Source organism: Leucopleurus acutus (assembly GCF_964270905.1).
Source record: "Leucopleurus acutus genome assembly, chromosome: 8".
Lineage (NCBI taxonomy): Eukaryota > Metazoa > Chordata > Mammalia > Artiodactyla > Delphinidae > Leucopleurus > Leucopleurus acutus.
The window spans coordinates 9800620-9808286 of record NC_139151.1 but is presented as its reverse complement, the minus strand read 5'-3'; the positions used below and the strand labels follow the sequence as shown (position 1 = coordinate 9808286).

Genomic DNA, 7667 nt, shown 5'->3' with positions numbered 1-7667 from the left:
GTTTTCCCTGGTTTTGAATTTTTTGGAAATGAAATCACATGTATTCTGTGTCTGGCTTCTTTCATTCAATATTATGTTTTTAACTAAGATTCATCTATTCTCTATGAGGCTGCAGTTTATTCATTTTTGTTGCTGTAAAATAATCTGTTTTATGAACATATCACATTTTATTTATCCATCCTACTGTTGAATCTTTGGGTTGTCTCTAAATTAGGATGTTATGAATAACGCTGCTACAAACATTCTTGTACATGTCTCCCAGTGCATATGTGCAAGTACTTCTGTAGAGTATATGCCTCCCCCTCCCTTCTTTCCTTCCTCCTTTCCATGTGGATACACAATTACTCCAACTCCATTTACTGAAAAGACCATCCTTTCCTTCCTTTTTTTGCAATGCCAAAAAAAGGCATTTATGTCTCTTTGACATAAATCAAGTGTCCATATGTGCATGGGTCTATTTCTGGGCTCTTCTGTTACATTGGTCCATGTATCCATTTTTCTATTTGTGTTCCTTGTGACAATATCACACTGCCTTAATAGTGGGTCACACTGGCTTTATGATAAGTCTATATCAAGTACAGAAAGTCCCTCCTCCTCTTTCTTTCTTCCTCCTCCTTCTTCAAGAGTGGCTTGCTATTCTTAATCCTTCACATTTCCATATACATTTTAGAATTAGCTTGTCAAATTCTACAGAAAAAGCTGTGGGTATTTTGATTGCTATTGCATTGAAACTATGGACCAATTTGAGAAAAACTGACATCTTTATAGTAATTGGTCTTACAATCCTGGAAAATAGTATATCCATTTATTTAGTCTTTAGTTTCTCTCAAAAAATGTTTGTAGTTTTCTGCATAAAGGTCTTACACATTTTTTTGTTGGATTTATTCCTAGGTAGCTGGTATTTTTAAAACACTCTTGTAAATGGTATTATGTTTTCATATTTTATTTTCTAATTGTTTTTGCTGGTATATAATAATGCGATCAATGCTTGAATGCTGATTTTGCATCTAAATAATCCTGACAGATTGGTCTTTTAAAATTGTAAATCATTGCGTATCATTCCCTCGTTAAAAACCCACCAATGGCTTCCCACTGTAAAAATATAATCCAAACTCTTTGTCATGAGTGTGGTGATTTAAGAACATATCCACACATTATGAGATGCTCTTCCAATAAGAAGAATTTATGTTCCTTCCCCTTGGACCTGGGTGAATCTTTGTGACTACCTCGATGAACCAAATGTGGTGGGAGTGACATTGTGTGACTTCAAAGCTAGGTTTGGAAATACCCTGAAGCTTCTTCCAGTTTCTGTTGATATACTTGCTCTCAAAACCTTTAGCCACCATGTACAAAACTGGGCTACCCTAAGTCCATGTGGAGATACCAGAGAGAGAGAGAGAGAGAGAGAGAGAGAGGGTGCCCAGGAGCCAGGAATGTTCCATCCTCCAGTTATTTGTCTAAACAGCCCAGGCTCTCGACAGGGGGATGAAGAAGCTTTGAGATGACCCCAGCCCGAGCCACCACCTGACTGCAACCACACAAGACCCTTAGCAAGGGCTGCCTAGCTCACCCCAGGCACCCCCAGCTTCATGAGCATGGTTCACGATTGTTGTTGTTCTGTGCTATGCAGCAGTTGGTAACTGGAGCACTGACCTACAAGACCCGTTTACTCTAAGCTCAGCCTACCTACCACACCAACTTCATCTCCCGTCTCAGATACATTCCAACTGCACTGGCCTTGTATCTGTCCTATCAAGTAAGTCAAGCTTATTTCTGTTTGGGGGCCCTTGGACTTGTCATATATCCTTATCTTGGAGCACTCTTATCTTAGCTCTTCAAGTGACAGCCTCTTTCTCATAAGTCATCTCCTCAAATGTCACCTCCCCAGAGACGCCTTTATTGCATCTCTATCACATTACCATCTTATTTTATTGACACACATTTTCTGAAATCATTTATTTATGCAAATTAAGTTTTTTCATATGTTTATTGTCTGCCACCCCCCTCTAGAATGTAGGCTGTTTGAAGCCAAGGATTTTGTCCATTTTGTTCCCTCTACTAGATCCAGCACTTAGAATAGTCCAGGCATGCTTTCATCATCAACCAAGATGCAGCAGTAGGGACTAGATATACCCTCTTCCCTTGAATAACTAGAAAACCAGACAAAATATATGAAACAGTGGTATTCAAGACAAAGGACATCAGAAAACAAAGAAGAATGAACCTAAGAGATAGGAAACAAGGTGATTGTGGTGATGGTTTCACAGGTACATGCATACGTTAGAGATTATCAAATTGTACACTTAACTATGTACAGTTCATTGTATGTTAATTATATCTCAGTAAAGTTGTTATAAAAAAAATAGTTCCAGGCAAATAGTAGACACTCAATAAACATTTGTTGACTGTTGATTTTCTTGGACTGATTTCTTAGTGGTTAGCGATTGACTCTTCTATACATATTTAGGTAATACCCAGCAAAGTACTATGTGAATACCAAATATTCAAATGATGTTTTATGAATACTATCATGGCACATTTATTACATAGCCATTATATTAATGTTATTTAAACGGGACTAAAGTTATTTTTCTTGACAAAGTGTTTAACTTCATTAACAATTGAAGAAATACAAATTAAAAGAACGAAATATTGTTTTTAACCTTTCAATCTGCAAACAGCTTTAAATGATAGCATAAGCATGAGTTATTTTTGTATTCAGAAGAAAAAAGAAAGCTATTTCCATTTCTAAAGCATTTTATAATACCTACTTAAGAGATTGGGGAAATAGATGCTTTCTCTGTACTGCTAATCAGAATGTAAACTGGGAGAAATTTTCTGTAGAACAATTTTAATAAATAACAAAATCTTCAAAAAACATAAGAACTCCTTGATCTAGCTATTCCACTTCTAGAAATGTATACTGAGAAAATAAGATTGCACACAAAGATTCAGTTACAAGATGGTTCACCTCTACACCGTGTGCAATACCAACAATTAGAATGGATCTATAAACCCAGCAGTAAGATACCGGTTAAATGAACACTGCTATATTCATTCCATGAAATATTATTCTGACAAGAAAAATGATGTAGTAAATGAATTAACTTCGAGAGATGTTTACACTATTTTTTGTTAATCAAGAATAATAGACTGCTCTTTTTGTGGCACCTTGGAGGCAGTCGGCTGCTTCAGGATGAAGCTGAACATCTCTTTCCCGGCCACTGACTGCCGGAAGCTCATTGAAGTGGATGATGAACGAAAACTTCATACCTTTTATGAGAAGCATATGGCCACGGAAGTTGCTGCTGACGCTCTGGGTGAAGAATGGAAGGGTTATGTGGTCCGAATCAGTGGGGGAACGACAAACAAGCTTCCCCCATGAAGCAGTGTGTCTTGACCAATGGCCGAGTCTGCCTGCCACTGAATAAGGGGCATTCCTGTTACAGACCGAGGAGGACTGGAGAAAGAAAGCACAAATCTGTACGGGGTTGCATTGTGGATGCCAATCTGAGTGTTCTCAATTTGGTCAGCGTAAAAAAAGGGGAGAAGGATATTCTTGGACTCACTGATACTACTGTGCCTCGTCGCCTGGGGCCCAAAAGAACTTGGAGAATCTGCAAACTTTTCAATCTCTCTAAAGAGCATGATGTCCATCCGTACGTTTTGAGAAAGCCCCTAAACAAAGAAGGTAAGAAACCTAGGACCAAAGCACCTAAAATTCAGCGTCTTGTTTCTCCACGTGTTCTGCAACATAAACATAGGTGTATTGCTCTGAAGAAACAGCATACTAAGAAGAATAAGGAAGAGGCTACAGAATATGCTAAACTTTTGGCCTAAAGAATGAAGGAGCCCAAAGAAAAATGCCAGGAACAGATTGTCATGAGACAGAGGCTGTCCGCCCTGAGAGCTTCTACTTCTAAGTCTGAGTCCAGTCAAAAATGAGATGCTCTGGGCTTCCCTGGTGGCGCAGTGGTTGAGAGTCCGCCTGCCGATGCAGGGGACACAGGTTCGTGCCCCGGTCCGGGAAGATCCCACATGCCGCGGAGCGGCTGGGCCCGTGAGCCATGGCCGCTGAGCCTGCGCGTCCGGAGCCTGTGCTCCACAACGGGAGAGGCCACAACAGCAAGAGGCCCGCGTACCGAAAAAACAAACAAACAAAAAAAGACAAATGATCTGAATGGACACTTCACTACAGAAGATATATGGATGGAAATATGTATATTAAAATATGCTTAATGTCATATGTTATTGAGGAATTGCAAATTGAAACAACAATGACATACCACCACACAACTATTAAAATGGCTAAAATCTAAAACACTGACAAGGTCAAATGCTGACAAGGCTGTGGGGCAACAGGACGTCTGACTCATTGCTGGTGGGAATGCAAAATGGTTCAACCACTTACAAAGCTAAACATAGTCTTACCACACAATCCAGCAATAGTGCTTATGTCCACACAAAAACCTGCAAATGAATGTTTATAATAGCTTTATTCATAATTGTCAAAAACAGGAAGCACCCAGAAAGTCCTTCAACAGGTTAATGGAAAAACAAACTGTGGTACATCCATGCAACGGAATACTATTCAACGAATAAAGGAAATGAATTATCAAGCCATGAAAAGGCATGGAGGAATGCATATTGCTAAGTGAGAGAAGCCAATCAGAAAGGCTACATACTGTGTGATTCCAACTATATGATATTTTGGAAAAGGAAAAACTATGGAAGCAGTAAAAAAAAAATCAGTGGCAGCCAGAGGTTGGGCGGGAAGGGAAGGAGGAAGAATACATAGAGCAGGGGGGATTTTTAGGGCAGTGAAACGATTCTGTATGATACTGACATACACACATGCATACGTGACATTATACATTTGTCAATACCCATACAATTCTACAGCACAAAGAACCAATTCTAATGTAAACTACGGAGTTTAGTGAAATAATATATCAGCAGTATTAGTTCCAAGTCATCATTATCTCTTGCCTAGATTATTTAGAGAACTGCTTAAGTGGTCTTCCTGCTTCCATCCAGTTACCTCTCTGACCTCATCTCCTATTGCTGCTCCCAGCTCCGGTCACACCAGCCTTATTCCTGTTTCTTGAATATACAAAGCATGTGGATGAACTTCTATTTTTGTTTGAATGTTTTTTTGAATTTTATTTTATTCATTTTTTTATACAGCAGGTTCTTATTAGTTATCTATTTTATACATATTAGTGTATATATGTCAATCCCAATCTCCCAGTTCATCCCCCCGCCTTTCCCACCTTGGTGTCCATATGTTTGTTCTCTACATCTATGTCACTGTTTCTGCCTTGCAAACCAGTTCATCTGTACATTCTTCTAGATTCCACATATATGCATTAATATACGATATTTGTTTTTCTCTTTCTGACTTACTTCACTCTGTATGACAGTCTCTAGATCCATCCATATCTCTAAAAATTACCCAATTTTGTTCCTCTTTATGGCTGAGTAATACTCCATTGTATATATGTACCACATCTTCTTTATCCATTTGTCTGTTGATGGGCATTTAGGTTGCTTCCATGACCTGGCTATTTTAAACAGTGCTGCAATGAACATTGGGGTGCATGTGTCTTTTTGAATTATGGTTTTCTCTGGGTATAAGCCTAGTAATGGGATTGCTGGGTCATATGGTAATTCTATTTTTAGTTTTTTAAGGAACCTCCATACTGTTCTCCATAGTGGCTGTATCAATTTACATTCCCACCAACAGTGCAAGAGGGTTCCCTTTTCTCCACACCCTCTCCAGCATTTGTTGTTTGTAGATTTTCTGATGATGCCCATTCTAACTGGTGTGAGGTGATACCTCATTGTAGTTTTGATTTGCATTTCTCTAATAATTAGTGATGTTGAGGAGCTTTTCATGTGCTTCTTAGCCATCTGTATGTCTTCTTTGGAGAAATGTCTATTTAGGTCTTCTGCCCATTTTTGGATTGGGTTGTTTGTTTTTTTAATATTGAGCTGCATGAGCTGTTTATATATTTTGGAGATCAATCCTTTGTCCATTGATTCATTTGCAAATATTTTTTCCCATTCTGAGGGTTGTCTTTTCATCTTGTTTGTAGTTTCCTTTGCTTTACAAAAGGTTTTAAGTTTCATTAGGTCCCATTTGTTTATTTTTGTTTTTATTTCCATTACTCTAGGAGGTGGATCAAAAAAGATCTTGCTGTGATTTATGTCAAAGAGTGTTCTTCCTATGTTTTCCACTCAGAGTTTTACTGTGTCCAGTCTTATATTTAGGCCCCTAATCCATTTTGAGTTTATTTTTGTGTATGGTGTTAGGGAGTGTTCTAATTTCATTCTTTTACATGTAGCTGTCCAGTTTTCCCAGCACAACTTATTGAAGAGACTGTCTTTTCTCCATTGTATATCCTTGCCTCATTTGTTGTAGTTTGGTTGAGCATAGGTGTGTAGTTTTATCTCTGGGCTATCTATCCTGTTCCATTGATTTATATTTCTGTTTTTGTGCCAGTACCATATTGTCTTGATTACTGTAGCTTTGTAATATAGTCTGAAGTCAGGGAGTCTGATTCCTCCAGCTCCATTTTTTTCCCTCAAGACTGCTTTGGCTATTCAGGGTCTTTTTTGTCTCCATACAATTTTTAAGATTTTTTGTTCTAGTTCTGTAAAAAATGCCATTGGTAATTTGATAGTGATTGCATTGAATCTGTAGATTGCTTTGGGTAGTACACTCATTTTCACAATATTGATTCTTCCCATCCAAGAACATGGTATATCTCTCCATCTGTTGGTATATCTCTCCATCTGTTGGGATCATCTTTAATTTCTTTCATAGTGTCTTACAGTTTTCTGCATACAGGTCTTTTGTCTCCTTAGGTAGGTTTATTCCTAGGTATTTTATTCTTTTTGTTGCAATGGTAAATGGGAGTGCTTCCTTAATTTCTCTTTCAGATTTTTCATCATTAGTGTATAGGAATGCAAGAGATTTCTGTGCATTAATTTTGTATCCTGCAACTTTATCAAATTCATTGATTAGCTCTAGTAATTTTCTGGTGACATCTTTAGGATTCTCTATGTATAGTATCATGTCATTCTCCATGTATAGTAAAACAGTGACAGTTTTACTCCTTCTTTTCCAATTTGTATTCCTTTTATTTCTTTTTCTTCTCTGATTGCCGTGGCTAGGAATTCCAAAACTCTGTTGAATAATAGTGGCGAGAGTGGACATCCTTGTCTTGTTCCTGAACTTAAAGGAAATGCTTTCAGTTTTTCACCATTGAGAATGATGTTTGCGGTGGGTTTGTCATATATGGCCATTATTATGTAGAGGTAGGTTCCCTCGATGACCACTTTCTGGAGAGTTTTTATTGTAAATGGGTGTTGAATTTTGTCAAAAGCTTTTTCTGCATCTATTGAGATGATCATGTGTTTTTGTTTTTGTTTTTGTTTTTTTGCGGTACGCGGGCCTCTCACTGCCACGGCCTCTCTCGATGCGGAGCACAGGCTCCAGAAGCGCAGGCCCAGTGGCCATGGCTCATGGGCCCAGCCGCTCTGCGGCACTTGGGATCCCCCCGGACCGGGGCACGAACCCACGTCCCCCGCATCGGCAGGCAGACTCCCAACCACTGCGCCACCAGGGAAGCCCTGTATTTTTTTAAAATAAATTTATTTAT

At 38.6% G+C, this 7667-nt stretch overlaps 1 pseudogene across 1 annotated transcript; it reads left to right on the top strand.

The window, feature by feature from the left end:
- The first annotated feature begins 3196 nt into the window (after positions 1-3196).
- On the top strand, positions 3197-4175 carry LOC309965757 (small ribosomal subunit protein eS6-like; annotated as a pseudogene). The gene has a single exon. The product of its transcript is annotated as a small ribosomal subunit protein eS6-like (transcript).
- The last annotated feature ends 3492 nt before the right edge of the window (positions 4176-7667 follow it).